Source organism: Papio anubis, chromosome 5 (genome assembly GCF_008728515.1).
Source record: "Papio anubis isolate 15944 chromosome 5, Panubis1.0, whole genome shotgun sequence".
NCBI lineage: Eukaryota > Metazoa > Chordata > Mammalia > Primates > Cercopithecidae > Papio > Papio anubis.
Window position 1 is genome coordinate 142,910,352 of NC_044980.1, and position 14,329 is coordinate 142,924,680.

General features: G+C 54.2%; 1 protein-coding gene and 1 long non-coding RNA gene across 2 annotated transcripts in view; one reads left to right on the forward strand and one right to left on the reverse strand.

The window, feature by feature from the left end:
- PDGFRB (platelet derived growth factor receptor beta) overlaps positions 1-3,888 on the reverse strand; it is a 42,158-nt gene extending 38,270 nt beyond the window's left edge. Inside the window, exon 1 of the mRNA XM_009209380.3 lies at positions 3,360-3,888. The gene's annotated coding sequence lies outside the window, so the exon portion shown is untranslated. The remainder of the gene's footprint in view (positions 1-3,359) is intronic.
- Positions 319-13,771, forward strand: LOC108586472. Its single transcript, XR_001903848.3, has 2 exons — positions 319-1,410; positions 12,932-13,771. It is a non-coding gene; the product is annotated as an uncharacterized LOC108586472 (long non-coding RNA).
- Positions 13,772-14,329: the final 558 nt, after the last annotated feature.

A 14,329-nucleotide genomic window follows, 5' to 3' on the forward strand; every position in this document is an offset into this window, starting at 1 on the left:
CAGCTTCCCAAGTAGCTGGGATTACAGGTGCATGCATCACATCCAGCTAATTTTTGTATTTTTAGTAGAGATGGGGTTTCACCATATTGGCCAGGCTTGTCTCAAACTCCTAACTTCAGGTGATCCACCCGCCTCGGTCTCCCAAAGTGCTAGGATTACAAGTGTGAGCCACCGTGCCCAGCCTTGATGGTTAAATTAATCCAGTATTTATTAAGAACATCCTGAATGCCCCGCATGTTCCAAGAGCTGAGGAATACAGCAGCAACTCTGAGGTAACGATGTAAAGCACAATTGAAGTAGACACAGAAAGTACTAAGAACAGGTTGGTTCCTGTTATATAATCCTGCTCACACTGCTTCCTAGCTGAGGTGCTACAAACCCTGACCCTGGGAAGGGGCCCAACACCCCTTCCCTTCCCTTCTAACACCGTGGGTCAGAAGACAGGGGGCACTGAAAAAAGATTCCCATTCCAAGGACCCACTGCCCACTGGGTTCTGAATCATATGCAAGAAATGGGTGGGCATTTCAGAAGAGCTTTTCATCCCTTTCTCCCTCCCCACTGCACTGAGCAGCAGCCTATTATGAGCAAATGCCCAGAGCACCCTCCTTTAGCCTAGGAGGCGGCTGGTCTCAGAGTCAGACTGTGGCCCGTGCCTGGAGGATGGACACGGATCTTTGAAACGTACATGGTGTCCAGGTCCCTTCCATGGGCAGAGCCTTTTGTAGATTGTAGACTAATTTCATAACCAAGTGTTCCAATGCAGGAGGCTGGGAGAGCAGTGGCTCTCCCAGTCAGTGGCCAGAGGTCCAGCTGTGAAGTGCAGGAACTGTGGTAAGCATCTTGCCAATGCTGTTGTCTCACGGAGCCCACACACAGTCCTGCTGCTCACGGACAAGGAGATTGAGGCCCAGAGAGGCAAGGTGCTGCCCCAGGGTCACACAGTCAGCCAGAAACTGGCTCGGGGTCAGTGCATAGTCATCTGATGCCCAAGCCTGGTGCTGTTTACCCACAGCACTCACTGCCTTCCAGCTGTGGAAGGCGCCCAGAGTTGGGATGTGGGGGGTCTGAGGTTAGCCACACCGTGGATTTGTATCAAGCCAGGGCAAGCACTGGGTCTCCTGACTCTGGATCCACGGTGCTTTCCGCTGCCTGTCCCACATCTGCGGGCAATTATAAGTCCCAGCTCTTCTTCCCACAGAGGAGGGGGGCTGCTGATAACTGCTGTCTGGGAGGAGGGTGCTGACCAGATGGTCTCCTTCCTCTCTCAGGACTAAGCCAGGGCCTGGGCAGACCTTGGAGCAGTCAGACCTGAGGCTGCACTTTCTGCTGGAGAAGGTGCTGAAGCCAGGAGCAGGCTCTGCAGGAGGTCGGAGATTCTTCCCTCTGACTAGGAGCTTCCCGGAGACGAGGTAAGCCTTTAGAGTCAGGCAGACTTCAGCCTAAACACCACCTCGACTCACCGTATGGCCCTGGGAAAGTCACTTAGCCTCTCCAGACCGCAGCTTCCTCATATACAAAAAGGAGGTAGTAACACTGATTTCAAAAACTTGCCATGAGGACTCCAAGGTGTGTGAGGTACCAGGCTCTATGCCTGCATGAGGTAGGTGTTCAGGGACTGTATGTCCCTGAAGGCTATGGCTTTTGGGTCTCCCGCTTGGAGACAGGGGAGGACTGTGTGACTTCAGAACTTGTCACTAGAAGCCTCTGTGCAATCAGGAGGTCACAGAGGGAAGCAGACATACTCCTCCCTGCTTGCAATGGAGAAATGCCGCCTGGAGGAGCTACACGATGTCCTGGAAGGGCACCTGTGAGAAGGCTGGAGGCCTGGGTTCTAGTCTCACACTTGGGAGCAGAAGGTCTTCAGTGAGCTCCCCCTTCCTTTCACCAGGACACTTTCTCAGTCCCACTGCCTATCCAGGGCTGGGCACTGGGGCCAGAGCACAGGATGGGGAAACCTTAAACCATTCCCCAGCAGAAAGTGCAGCCTCAGGTCTGCTGCTGGGGCCTGAACAATCTCTGATGAACAAACAGAACATAAACAGATCACCAACAGGGGAGGGCCAAGTAACATGGATTCAGCACAAAGTGCATGGCTAGCACTTGGAAGACAGGAAGAACCTGGGAAGGCTGCCTGGAAGAGGTGGAGTATGGAATATCCCTGAAAGAAAAGTGATGAGGAAGGGCATTCCAGGAAGGGGGAAGAGGGAGGGCAAATGCCCACAAGCAGGATGGTGCGCATTCCTTCTGGGAATTCTGGGATCTGACTGGCGGGAACAAAAGGCCCAAGTCTGGAGTAATGGGGCACAGGGAGATTCCAACCTCTCCAGGTTGTGCCACTTACTAGCTGTGTGGTTACAGTTATGTGGTTGCCTGAGCCTCAGATTCCTCATGTATAAAACGGAGGTAAAAACAGTCACTGCCTCTGGGGTTGCTGGTGAGCATTACATGAGATCAGTCTCATAAAGCACTCAGCACAGTCGCGGCGTGCAGTAAGTGTCAAGCAGTGGCAGCCTCTGTTAGGAGCTGGGAGTTTCTCCAGGCACTGGGGAGCCATAGGCGGATCCTGGGCAGGGAAGTGGTGTGATCGGATTTATGCTTTAGAATGGCATGGAGAAGGAGTAGAGTCCAGAAGGAGGGAGGACAACGAGGAGGCCTGAGCAGCTGCCTGGGACCAAAGGAAATGGCCCACTGGCTGATCCCTTCTTCACAGAGGAGCCCCCCAGATCTGACAATCAGGTCCCAGCCCCCAGTCCCCAGCCCCAGCAGCATGACCGCTAAGGGGTTGCCATGGCCCCCCATCGCCCTTGAACTTTCCTAGCCCTCAAACTTTTCTAGCTGCTGGGGGTTTAGAAGGATATCTTAGGAATCTAGAAAATTTGCAAATCCATTTGAATCCCCAAAGGTTGCCTGGTGGCTGACTGGCCTAAAGCCAGACTGATTCTTAGAAACAAGGCTTGGGCCGAGGAACAGCGGCTATGATCCTGAGGTCCCCAGTCCCCGCTTTCTGTGTACCCTTCTCCCAATTCCCCTCTCCCGCTCCTCCCAGCTCTCCCCACTCCCCATTGACTGTGCTGTGCTTTGGAGGCCCCCACTCAGCGCCCAGAAACCCCTGAGGGTTTTTGATGAAGGCAGGGGCAGCAGGGATGATGAGGTGGAGGCCACTCACCCCAGAGCAGGGGAAAGGAGAAAACTGCCTCCTCCAACCCTGACATCACCCAGTCTCCCAGCCTCCTCTCATCTGGTTTTATTAAAAATGTCTTCCTTTTTTTTTTTTTTTTTTTTGCCTACTCAAAGAGATGCAGGCTAGGGCAAAGGGACAGGGCATGGGGCTGGGGTTCCCACTTTTTCCAGTGCTTACCTTGCTGCCGATGGCTTCTGGTGTGGGCAGAGTTCCAGGCTCTGGACAGTCACCCCCTCCAGGAAGTCCTCCTTACTGCCCTCTGCCTGTTATCAAGTTTGGAGTTTCTGTTATCAGAAAGACTGCTGGTCCCAGAGTGGGTAACAGCTGGGTAGAAGGCCAGGCAGGACCGTTGCAGGCTCCTGAAGGCTCAGGAGAACGGAGGGATGGAGGGAGGGGACTGCTGCAGGGAAGAGGAGCGGCCCAGCTTCGCCTCACTCCCCAAGCATCCTTCGGGAGGAGCAGAGCCGCCAGAGGGGCCGCCCTGGGTCTGGCTGTCTGCGTTGGGCAGGGCGAGCGCAGGCTGCTGCTGGGCAGCTGGGCTGAGGGGCCGGCTCTCTCCTCCTCGTTGTTGATCTCCTCTCTGGCTCCAAGTTGCTCACAGAGCGATCCTGGGTCCCAGATAGGGCGGGCAGTCACTGCTGGCTGCTGGCAGCCTCAGGAGCTCACACCAATGTGGGCTTCCATGCCCCACCCCGCCTTCCCCCGCCACTTTGGGGGAAAGGCTGCAGGGCGGCTTCTGATTGGCCCGGCTGGGAGAAGGGGGGCGGTGGGGCAGGGAGGGTGGACGCGTGCGTCTGTTTTCAATTTCAGGGTTTTTTTCCCCCTCTCTCTTTCTTTTCCCCCAAGTTTCTTGTTTTTCTTCTTTTCCCTCTGCTTACTCCCTCCCGTCGCCCGTTCTCTCAGGATGTGAGGGGATGCTTAAAAATTCCACAGCCCACGCCAGCCGCCAGCCGCTGAGTCACTTTTGTCAAAGAGTGGCCTGGACCCCACTTGCCCGATGCCCATCTCGGGTGGCTGCCTCCCCTTGCCATGGCACCCAGGGAGAGTCAAATCTCAGTGCCTCAGTTTCCCCATCTGTAAAGGAGACTGATCATCTCTGTGGTTGATTCAGTCTACCTTCATTCATTGAGCAAGCATACTGAGTGCTTACTATGTTCTAACACTGTACTGAGTGCCGGGAACAGAGCAAGACATGGTCCTGACCTCAGAAGCACCCAGGCTAGTGAGCGAGATATTCACTGGGCAAGCAGGTGTCCGGTGGGCAGACAGGAGGCTGGCAGTGCATTTAGAGGGACCCTTAATGGAGGCCTGAGAGAATCAGAGAGCACTGCTGAGAAGAGGTGACGTGGAGGAGACGGAAAGATCCTCCAAGATGATCAGCCATTTTTCAGAAGGACAAACCAAGGCCCAGGAGTGAATTGGCACAGAGAGGGAACGTGATTTGGTCAAGGTCATCCAGCACAGATTGGATATCTCTGGGTATTGACAGATACATTCCTTTTCGCGTCTCAAAGCCCCTGGGGTGTCAGGAGAGGATTATTTACCCCATTTTATAGATGAGGACACTGAGGCCCAGAAGAGCAAAATAAGCTTCCTAAGCTTACACAGCAATGGCAGAGCTGGGGCAGAACTAGGTCTCATGAGTCACATGATGGAAGAGACATAAGTCATCTGACCCCCACCCAAGACCCCCATTCCAGTGTAGATGAACCCCCTGCCCTGCTTTCTTCCTAGGTTCCCCCTGTGGCTCTTTCATTCAGTCACTCAACAAGACACTTTTGAGGATCTGTTTTGTTCCGTTTCCATTCTCTGGCTCTTCTTTCCCACCAGGGTCTGCCAAGACTCCTCCAGTTCCCCCGGCTGGATCTCTTCTTCCATGCTCAGCCTCTCAGATCACAAGACATCTCCAGTTACAGACTCCTAACCCTCAGATGCCAAAGGGCATTATTTTAGAAGGGCATATAGAGTGGGCTCACCACCCCTGCTCCCACTACTGTACACACGGGGTAACTGAATTCCAGAGGGTGAAGAAAGGTGTCCCAGGTGACACAGGTAGAGGCCGGCTCTGCCCTCCTTCCACTCTCCCCTCTGCACCGCTAAGTCTTTCCTCCTCAGCTTCCCCCAGGCCCCTGTTCACAGAGCAGGGGATTTGCCTGAGCTGGGATTCCATGCCCACCACAGTCAACAATCTTGCAATCATTTCTTGGTCTAGTCCCAATCGGGATTGCCCAGCAGAGCATCTGGGCTGGACCATATGGAAGGAGAAGTGTTCTCAGACTGGCTCCCTGCCACGGGTTGGGGACCAAAAGAGTACCCCAAGAGAGGGGGCCTGGCCAGGTATTTGTGGCAGCAAGGTCGTAGGGGAATGTGAAAAGATCCTACAGGCCACAAGGTCAGGCTTGCACAGGGATTTCTTGTGCCCAAAGACTCCGTCAGAAATTTATGACTCCCCTCCTAGCATCTGCCTGGGCCATTCACCTGTGAAGCCTTGGCTGACCCTCTGCAGCCTGGCCAGCCTGGGGGAAGCCAGGAGGCACACCAACCCCTAATCCCCAAAGAAGCTAGTCTGGGAGTCAGAAGACCCAGCCACAGACTTATTGGGAGACCTTGAATAGGTCCCTTGCCCTTCCTGAGCCTCAGTTTCCATATCTGTGCATAACAGGTGTGGACTCACTATGCTACAAGGCCCTTGGGATGGTCCGTCTGCAATTTCCCTTAGAGCGGGACTCTAGTAAGGGAGAGGAGGTTGGTGGGCCCTACGGCAGGGGTACAGCTGGGGGCCAGAGATGCAGCACAGAGAGGAGGGGCAGTTGGCGGTGGCTCCCCTGAGAAGCTGGCGGCCTCCGGTTTCCGGCCAGCCCAGCCGTCCTGAGGCCCATCTGGAATTACTTAGCCCCTACCACCATTAACCCTTGGTGGGCACCAGGACTGTCATTCCTCTTCTCAACTGAGATATGGGTGGGAGGCGCAGAGCTCTAGGGAGCACCCCAGGGCACTCGCCAAGGACGGGACAATTGAGGCAAAAGTGTCATGATTGAGAGAGGAGGTTGGAAAGCTACAGATAGAGCTGGGTTTGAATCCCAGCTGCTCCAGTTTCAAGCTACATGAGCTTAGGCAAATCACTTAAACTCCTGGGCCTTGGTTTCCTCCTCTGGAAAATGGAGATAAGTCAAAGACTCTTCGATTTGTACAAAGGACTTAGTACATTGCCTGGAAGTGCTATTACTGAAATAGTGAGTTCCCTCATTCGAGCAGCATTTCATCACTGTGTCTCCCTGGGCCAAGCCCTCCCTTTTCTGGGTCTTGTATTCCCCTTGTGCACTCTGCCTTCAGGGTCAATGGACAGGGCACATGGGCAGTGCAGCATCATCACCCTGGGGTGGTCAGCGTGGCCCCCCGCCCCACTGTGGACAGGATAAGCTATGAGCATCCTCACACCTGCCCAGATATGGGGAGCCCAGTACAGCCTTGGACAAGGCTGTCTTGGGGAAGGTTGGGCTGAGAGTGGGTGGGCAGAGCATGGAATATGGGGAGCCCTGCCTGAGGTGGACTGGGATGGGGTGCAGTGGGAGAGGGGGTCTCTGGGCCTTAGGGTTCCACACCACCCTCCCCCACAGCACAGTGGCACACTCAAGAGTTAAATATCTGGACTCTGATGTTGGCAGCTCCAACCCAGCTCCACCACTTCCCAGCCATGTGACGCTGGGCGACGATATTACCTGAGCTCTCTGAGCCTCAGTACCTTCAACTGTGAAATGGGGACACACGTGCCTACCTCACGGGGTTGTGGAGAGACCTGAATAAGCCATGCCCACAGGCATTTTGTCTAGCCCTCAAGCAAAACAAGAAAGTGCCACAAAAGGTGACTGATCCAGCCGGTACAGTGGTTCACGCCTGTAATCCTAGCACTCTGGGAGCCTGAAGCCGGCAGATCACCTGAGGTCGGGAGTTTGAGACCAGCCTGGCCAACATGGAGAAATCCCATCTCTACTAAAAATACAAAATTAGCTGGGTGTGGTGGCGCATGTCTGTAATCCCAGCTACTCGGGAGGCTGAGGCTGGAGAATTGCTTGAACCCGGGAGGCAAACGTTGCGGTGAGCTGAGATCGCACTATTGCACTCCAGTCTGGGCAACAAGAGTGAAACTCCATCTCAAAAAAAAAAAAAAGGTGACTGATCCTCAGGTGTTACCAAGAGCTGCTGTCATAGAAGTCCACCATCAGGGCTGGAGGGAAGCTCACCAACATGCTCATTTCACAGCCAGTATGACTGAGGCCAGTGATGGAAAGGAACTTGTGCAAGGCCTTGTGATGTGTCAGCCACAGACTGGGACTGGAACCGCGGCTTTCTGTCTAGACTCATAGGCCCATGCTCTTCCCCAGAGGAGGGAACCAGGCTGAACAGACCCCTGTGCTAAGACCCCCGCCCACCCACACTTGTCAGAGCCAGAGCGGAAGCTGCAGCTCTCAGTGGGGCAGGGGGAGGGAACCGGAAAGGGAGCCTGAGTGGGAGAATTCCCAGGAGGCTGCTCAGTCCTCACTCAGGCAGGCCAGCGGCCACCACATCTGGCTCTCCCACGCTCCCGGCTCTGCCCCCACTCCCAGGCTCCCCAGGCAGGGTTATGGGGTGGGGGAGGGGGTGATAAGGAAGCAGCAGACATATCCCAGGCTCTAACACAGTCATCTTAGATGTCAGGGCCCTAAGATGTGTCCCTTCTGCTGGCATGGAAACTGAGGCCCAGAGAGTGGAGGGAACTCGTCTGAGGTTCACAGTAGTGGTGAGGGAAGCTAGAATACAGGACTCCTGATCCCCAGCCCAGATCCTTCCACCCATGCGTGCCCTGAGCGGAGCGGGTAGATCTTGTGCCTGTGGCTGGAGAGCCAGAGGGGCACAGAGTGGGAACTGTCCCCCTACCTCCTGGACACTCAGTGTAGTGGCTTTCTGAGTGGGCAAAGGACCAGTGGGGGCCTTGGGCCACATTCCCTCCCTAGATTCCTAGGACTGTCTTACTGAGCCGGACTGTAGCCACCGAGGCCCACCAGGATCCCAGGAGATAAAGGCTTCAAGACACTGCCCATTCAGCTCTCCCCGCCCCCTTGCTGGCCTCCCTTTCAGTGCCCCAGGACCGTGGGCAACTGAAGTGTGTTCGTCTGGTACACGCAGATGGCTCACAGATCCCTGGAGGAGCAGGGCCCTCACCCTCACTGGATGTGCTGGCTCCTAAGGTCCGGAGAGCACCAGAACCTTTTTGAGGGCACACAGCAGGCTTACGGTGGGGCCTCTCCATCTAACATCCAGTTATTACTAAGATAACTGTTTCTCCAATCATCCATCCATGTGATAGAAGTTAATTGAGGACCTACTATGTACCCTGTCCTCCTGTCCTCACAGAGTTCACAAGCAAACACCAAGGAAACCACAAATTAATAATATTAAATTGTGATGAGTGCGATGAAAGAGACAGAGAGAATGATGAGCCGGGTGGATGGGAGTTCTTACTCAGGTACAGTAGGACTTCTGTGGGGAGGAAACAGGCCTGTGAGGCCACACACATGCAGGAGTAGGAACAGTGTTCCAGGCAGGGGGAAAAGCATTTGCAAAAGCTTGGAGGCCAGAGAGATCTTGATGTGTTTGAACAAAGAGAAAAGAATGGTTGAGGCAGAGAGCTGGCAGAGTGGGGTAGAAGGTTGGAGAGGCGGTCATTGGCCAGGCATCAGGGCTTTGTGGGCCGGAGGGAGTCTGACTTTTATCCTGAGGGTCAGTAGGGGCCACTGCAGGATTTTAAACAGGGAACTGATGAGACCAGGTCACCAAGGTGCACTGCGGAGGATGTACTAAAGAGGGCAGGAGGGAGGCAGGGGACGAGTGTGGAGGCTGCAGTGGCCGATCATGAACTGAGCGCTGCGTGCACACACACCCCTGCTCCGTGCTTCCCCCAACTCTTTATCCACCTGAGAGGCTGCAGGAATGCATCTCAACAGGGAGTCTGGGCTTCAGGGTCCCAGCCTGTGTGTGGCCACTTGACTCACAGTATGGCCCTTTTCCTTCCCCGGCCTCTGTATCCTCTGAACAGTGGGTCACACACAGTGCTCCTCTGATAAGGACATCTATGCCCTGGGCCTCCGGTTCTAGCATGTCCTCTGCTACCTAAGTGTCTGTGTCCTGGGGTCTGCCACGCTTCCCTACACCTCTGTTTCCCTAGGACAATCAGTGCCGTCTGGGCATTACTGAGACAAGGCAACAACTGTCTGGCGAGTCCTCCAGCACTACCCAGGAGTGCCAGCAGGTGGCGCCCCCAGCCCCTGGAGGGGTAGGAGGAGAAGAAAGGCATTGGGAGGAGAGAGGCTTCTGGAAGGGAAAGATGCCTCACAGGAGCCCCCCTCCTTCCCCGCATCTGTCCCTACCTGGAGGTGGGCAGGGCAGGAATTAAGATCCCTAATTCTGAGGTGGAAGCAGGGACTCAGAGAGAGGAGTTAACGTGTCCAAGGTCACAGAGCGAGACTGAGGCTTGGCTGGGACGGGCCCCCAGTCCAAAGCTCTTGGACTACAGTCCAGAGAGAACTTCAAGAGGCTGGCGGTGCGGCGCAGTGGGCCTAACACTGGCCCTGGTGCCCACCAACTTCTCTTAGGCAAACTATTTCCAACAGAAAGCTGAGCCCAGAAACTCGTCTCTTCTAGGGCCATAAACCTGATTGAAAAACCAAGTTATCACTAAGATCTTTATGAGGCCATCAGCTCTGTGCCCCACCCCAGGAGGCCCTGGCTGGGTGTGTGAGAGCAGCCTGTAGGGAGGGCTTCCAGGGGGAAGAGGGGCCTACCCGGGAGTCAGAAGAAGGAGGGGTCCAATAAACAGCCACTCCCAGGGGCAGGGGATGTCAGAGAGGAAGAGGCTGCCCACAAGACAGGGTAGACAGGGCCTTCTCCACGCACAGAGCCACACTGGACTGCTATTCCAGTCCCAGTGAGCACAGGGGGAGACTGAGGCCCAGGGGCTCAGGGTCACAAGGCGAGTCAGAAGCCAAGGTGGGAAGACCTGCAATTTCAGACTCCCAGCCTGGGTCATTTAAACAAGGTTACAGTGTCCTGGTTGGAGGGAAACTGGTGGTGCCACATCAGCGCTGGCTCAGGACTTCTACAGGGGGTCCACCTAGGGGTGAGGGCGAAGGGAGAGCGGAGGCTTTTTTGCATGAAGAAGTCAGAAGAGGAAGAGGAACCAGCTATTTGTTTAAGCAAAATCCCAACTAACAAACTAGGGGGCAGGGAGGCACACACAGCTCACTATCCTGGCAGCAGGGGCCAGACATAGAAGAAAGAAAAACTTTAGCTGGGCATGGTGGCTCACGCCTGTAATCTCAGCACTTTGGGACGCCAAGGTGGATGGATCACCTGAGGTCAGGAGTTCGAGACCAGCCTGACCAACATGGAGAAACCCCGTGTCTACTAAAAATATAAAATTAGCCGGGCATGGTGGCAGACACTTGTAATCCCAGCTACTTGGGAGGCTGAGGCAGGACAATCGCTTGAACCCAGGAGGCGGAGGCTGCAGTGAGCCGAGATTGCTCCACTGCACTCCAGCCTGGGCAACAAGGGTGAAACTCTGTCTCAAAAAAAAAAAAAAAAAAAGAAAGAAAGAAAGAAAAAGAAAAACTTCCAGCTAGGACATTGACTTCTGTGTGACTTCAGGCAGGTGACTTCGCTTCTCTGAGCTCCAGCTTCCTCCCCTGCAAAATTGGGCTAACAATCAACCCCACCTCATTGTGCTACTGTGAGGAGGAACTGAGATAACACATGCAAAGGGCTTGACATGATGCCTGGCACTTAGTAAATGCTTAATACATAGCAGTGCTATTGTTGTTGTTATTATTACTCCAGCAAAATGTCAAGGGCCAAACCCTGAAATCTCAGAGAGAACTGAGCTAGGAGTCAGAAAGCCCAGTACACGGGAATCCACAGGAAGGGTGGGGGCCCAACCCAGGATGTGTCCGTGGAGTGGGAGGGACATCCACCCTGGGAGGGCACACTACTGAGGGGACCACAGAGCAGCTGGAGGGGCTCCCCAGGTCTTGGGGGTCCCTGGCTCTGCCCTCTGCCTGATCAGGAAAACAGTCTTTGCTCTGCTGGGACAGGACTGCCGCTTTGGCCCCCAGCTCTCAGCTACCACCTAGTCCTGGCCACCATCTCCACCACTCCTGGACCCCTGCCCGGCTTCCTGCTGCTCTCTGGCGCCCCGCCTCTCCTCTGGCTCATTCTCCACACACCAGCCACAGCTGTCTTCCCGCCACTGCCCTCGGCCACTCTAACCCCTACATAATACCCTTCCACACCCTCATCAGGCTTGTCCCACCAGGGCCTGCTCTGTCCCTTGCCAGACTCCTCTCTTGCCTCTACCATTCAGTGCTAGGAGAACAAGTGTCCCCTCGGGCCTCAGGGCCTCTGTTCATACTGACCCTTGACCCCTGCCGCCCTTCCCCACTCCCCAGGGCCTTGACTCACGTGTCACTTCCTCCTGCAAGGCTTCCCTGACTCCTCCCTCTGGGTCAAATCTCCCTATTCCTGGCCCTTGCCAAGATGTAACTTTACCTTTATTTGTGATTATTTGATTCATACCTGTCCACCCCTGCCAGACCCCAACTGTAAGTACTGCAAGGGCAGGGCCTCACTCAGTACCTAACATAGTGTCAGCACAAAGGAGATGTGTTAATGCATATTTTTCAAATGGATAAATACATAAAGAAATGAATTTGTATGCCTTTCCAACCTTTAAGCCTACCATTTAGGCCTGACAGAACATATTCTTGAAAGTAGAGGGCACCTAGAGAGCACCCTTCCCCCAGGATAGACATCCTTTCCCCAGCATCCCTAACGTGAGACTGACCTCCAGCAGTCACTTACATACCTCCTGTGATGATGAGCTCACTCTCTCTCATGACAGCCCATTTCCTGACAGATGGCCCCTAACAGAGCACTTTCCTACATATGGGTGGGCTGAAATCCACATCTGTAGCCTGCAGCTTCCTCCCTGAGGTCCCAAGGCTGCCCTGTCTTCCTCCCCAGACTCAGACCCCACTCCAGGTCTTCTCTTCCTGCAGTCCAAGCAGTCCCTGTTCTCTCAGCTCAGAAAGTGGAGTTCAGTCCTCTTGGGCCTCTTCTCCCTCCTCTGTGTACTTGCCAATTTCCCACCAATCCCTTGAAAACTTGAGTCCTAAGCAGAGCCCAGAGCTCCAGATGACTTCTGAGAAACATTTCAGCACTGCATCCACTTCCTGACCTGGGAAAGTGGGATCTTCCCTGCTGAGGCAGCCATGTGCTCATCTGTGTCATGTGCTGATCTGCACACATGTGGACAGCCATGTGCTCCCGCAAGGTAGCCAAGGGCTCCGCCCGGTCAGCAACAGCCAGGATCTCCCTTCCCCTCTCCTACAAGCAGCCTTCATTTTGCTGCAAACACTGGGCACTACTCCTTTCCTTTCTGAGCCTCAATGCTTCTACCTGTGCAATGGAAAGGGTTCCTCTGAGCAGGAAGCGGAGGGAGCCCTGTGCTGGCTGAGTCTCCGGCTCTATCACGTATCAGAGCTCCAGAAGAGCAAGAGTCTCACCAGGGCCAGCTTCCTGGGCGGGTCACCATTGCAGTCACACAGAGCCCAGTGTGTGGAAGCGCCCCGGGCTCAGGTGAATGCTCTGCTGCCACCATCCTGAAATCTTTAATCATTTTCGAACAAGGGACCTTATATTTTTTTATTTTGCTCCAGGCCTGGCAAATTATGTCCTGATCCCGAAACATCTGCCCAGACCTGAGACGATACCTACCAGCCCCCAGCTAATATGGTGACCCAAGAGAGAGACAGGTTGAACAGATAAGACCCTGATTCTGACCTTCTTCGGGGGACCACACATCCCTGCACAATGAGAGGAACCCAGGAAATGTGGGCCCATCCAATCCCACAGGGTGCTTCTGCACAGTTCCCTGGCACAAAGCCCTTGTGGGGAGGGACCCCACCTGACTTCCTGACCCAGAGCCCTGTCCTTCATGCATTCTTCCCCAAATCCCTCAGCCTTGCCCCTACTCCCAGTTCACTGACACCCCCTCAAGTGTTCCCATCCCCCACTCCCCCTTAGGTAACTATGAAATGTTTGCCAGTCCTTAATATGGGGTGGAGGAACATGTGATGCATTTAAAATCCCAAGGGGGCTCCAGCCATAATAAATGGATCAGGGCTTTTGGATCCCGATTCACACAAACCAACTGCTAAAAAGACATTTTTGAATCAATTGGAGTACTCTGAATAAGAACTGTGTGTTAGGTAATACCCAGGAATTTGTGTTAATTTTGCTAGATGTGATAATGGCATATTATGTAAGAAAATGTCCATGTATTTTAGAGATGCGTGCTGAAGTATGTAGGGGTAAAATGACATGATGTCTGGAATTTGTTTTAAAATACTTCAGAAAAGCGGGGAGTAGATGAAATAAGTGTGACAAAACCTTAATAGTTGTTGAAGCGGGGTGATGGGTACACAGCAGTTCATTATACAATTCTACTTTTGTGTATGCTTGAAACTTCTCAATTAAAAAAAGAGGGTAGAGGGTCATCAAGATAATTTGCTAAAAGTTTCCTGTAATGTCCCCAGAAGACCCCCCCAACAGACACACACACACACACACACACACACTGTGCCTTTTGAGAACTTTCTCTAGAAGGCCAACCCAGGCAATCCCCCGACTGTAAAGAAGACTCGTGTATGTATGTGCATATGTGCATTTCCCCAGAGAAAAACATCCACAGCTTCCATGACGAGAGGGGTCGTGACCCCTCCCCGCCGAAAGATTAAGGACCTGCGATCCTACAGACGGGAGCCCTGTTTGAAGTCTGCGTTGCCCCTCACCTCAAGCTGGTCACTGTGTGAAGTTGGCCAAGAATCCCCCTGGCCCCTGGGTGCCTGTTCCTCCACCTGTAAAATGGGGCTGCAGGGCCGTCCACGCGGCCACTGGAAGGACAAGATGTTCAGGCCGCTAGGCCGCCCCCTGGCAAGTGATTTCCACTCGCAGCGCGGCCTCCACCCTCGCCCAAGACGCGCCCTCCGCGCCCCCACCCCCTCCAGGCCTTGGCCAGTCCACCTCCCGCTTGGGGCGGCAATTTGTCTCCTTTT